Source organism: Trachemys scripta, chromosome 14 (genome assembly GCF_013100865.1).
Source record: "Trachemys scripta elegans isolate TJP31775 chromosome 14, CAS_Tse_1.0, whole genome shotgun sequence".
Classification (NCBI taxonomy): Eukaryota; Metazoa; Chordata; order Testudines; family Emydidae; genus Trachemys; species Trachemys scripta.
This window is the reverse complement of record NC_048311.1, coordinates 41,654,837-41,657,356: the sequence shown is the minus strand read 5'-3', so window position 1 is coordinate 41,657,356 and position 2,520 is coordinate 41,654,837.

Genomic DNA, 2,520 nt, shown 5'->3' with positions numbered 1-2,520 from the left:
CTTTGTTAGCAAGAGTCAAGCTAGCTGTGACCCTGATAACCCTGATGATAATGCGAGATTTGTAGAAGCGAGGATTGTGTGAGGATTGTGTGAGACGGGTGAGAAAGAGTTGTGTAAGAAGTCATTGTGACCTCAGTATAGATAAGGTGTAGAAGACCTTGTGTAGATAAGGTATAGAAACTAATTGTATGTAGGCAAGAGTCAAAACAAGTAAGGAAATGAGATATCAAGATGGCCTATGTATAAACAAAATGCAGCTGTCCCTCATTATTTCTGTAATGAAAGGTATAAATGCTTGCTGTAATTAGTTACCAGGGAGAGACCTGCTTGCTCTCTCCTCTGCACATGTGAGAGTTAATAAAGCCTCTGACTTGCTGTACCTAAACAAAAATAGTGAGAACTCAGTTTTTCTCCGACACCAGAGACGATCTGGGTTCCCTGAAAAGACTTTTGAGAAACTGGCAGTTTATTACATCACTGCTACTATTTGGAATTACAAACTGCGGCTCCTCTGTACATATATTTTATCTGCTTTACCTCTCAGTAACTATCACTCCCTTTTCTCAGCTAATAAACCTTTAGTTAGTTTACTGCCAGCGTTGTCTTTGGTGTAAGATTTGGAGTACCTGATGATCTGGGGTAAGTGACTGGTCTTTTGGGAATGGGAGCAACTTGATGTGATGTTTGGTGTAAGTGACCATTTTATCTCAAAGCCCAGTTTGTCTGGGAGAGGCTAAGGGGACTGTCTGTGACTCCCTGGTAAGACGGGGACTGTGATCCAGGAGTTCACCTTTGTTACTGGCTTGGTGAAATCTAATTATAGAACACACCAGCAGCTTGGGGTGCCTGCCCGGTTTTCTGACAGTCTGCCCTGAAGTCGGCACTCACGATCATGACCTGCTACAGACAGCGGGACACCCAGGCAGCCTTTTCAAACAGCGAAACAATCGATTAGTCACCTGCAACAGAATTTTTATGTCCTTGGGTGAAAGGGTGTTGAGCCCTGACCTGATCTTATGATCTATGACCCTGTCTCACAGGCACGTTTATACTTGCTAGAGATATAATGGCATTGGCCTATAAGATTTACCAGGGGTGTGTTTCTTCTTAGCTTGGACCATGCATGGGAGGCTAATAGGTGTACATAAAGAAATGGGTTCTTAAGCTTGCTAGGATTAAAAGCCCGTCGCATTAGCACAAGGCCTGGTTGAGGGAGTTATGCTGAAGGCTGGGAGGTAGCTGAACACTGTAGATCTAAGGAGATAACCTGCCCCAGGTCAGATATTTTGTTCTCTCCTCCTGAGAGACAAACAGGTAACCACAAACAAATCCAGTGCACCACAGGATTCTGCAAGACGGGAGTGCTGGGGGCCTTTAGCAATTAGGTTGCCATGCAGTGGTTAAGCCGTTAGACCACATTTATGTACAGGAACTAAGAAATAACTAAGTGCTGCAAATCCCGAATATTAATGCTTGATGCTTAATTATGGACACCCCAAAGGCATCTTGAGATTGTTTGTGGTGTTGTGGCCGGGTTGGTCTGTGACGCGGCCTGCACTGGCTGAAGAGCGTGATTTTTACTTTTTTTCTTTAATTAAAAGCCTTCTTTTTAAGAACCTGATTGATTTTTCCTTGTTTTAGATCCAAGGGGGTTGGATCTGTATTCACCAGGAGTTGGTGGGAGGAAGGAGGGGGGATGGTTAATTTCTCCTTGTTTTAGATCCAAGGGGTTTGGATCTGTATTCACCAGGGAATTGGTAAAGGTTTCTCAAGGCTTCCCAGGGATGGGAATTATTGGGATGGTGGCAGTGGACCAGAGCTAAGCTGGTAGTTAAGCTTAGAAGTTTTCATGCAGGCCCCTACATTTGTACCCTAAAGTTCAAAGTGGGGATACAGCCTTGACAAGCTCTTAGCTCTAGCGTCTCCTAAACTCTGCACCTCCCACTTGAAAATTAAGGAACCTGGCCCTGAACTCTCTTGGTAGGCCAAAGGCGAGGCTGGTTCTTTTTCTTTTACCACCACGTTATCAAGGAAGGGTGTAAGTATATTAATCAAAAGCTTTATAGTAGATAATACCAGATGTATCTTTAAAATAATAGTTCTGCATTTGTCATTCTAATTATTTTACCATTTAATTACTAATTAATTATTATTCCATTTATCTCGGTAAAAGTCTTTAAGGCGATATCTGTCTCCGTGTGAGCATCCTGTCCTACCCCCAAGGGTCCTTTGCAAACTCTGTGTAGCCTAATTCTGGGCCAAGAACCTTGTTATCTTCTGATCAAATTAATTGGCAAGCCTATAACCCCTATTATCCAAATTAATAATATTAACCTCCTACAATCATGCAACACTCCATGTTAAGGCGGGTACAGCACCGGAAGAGGTTACAGGGGATAATTGGTTGGGAACAGCTAATTATAGAGCTCCAGCCAACTCAGGGTTTGTGCCCTGCGTCCTGACAGTCTGTCCGGAGATCGGCACTCGCGCTCTTCAGCCAGTGCAGGCACCGATACAGAC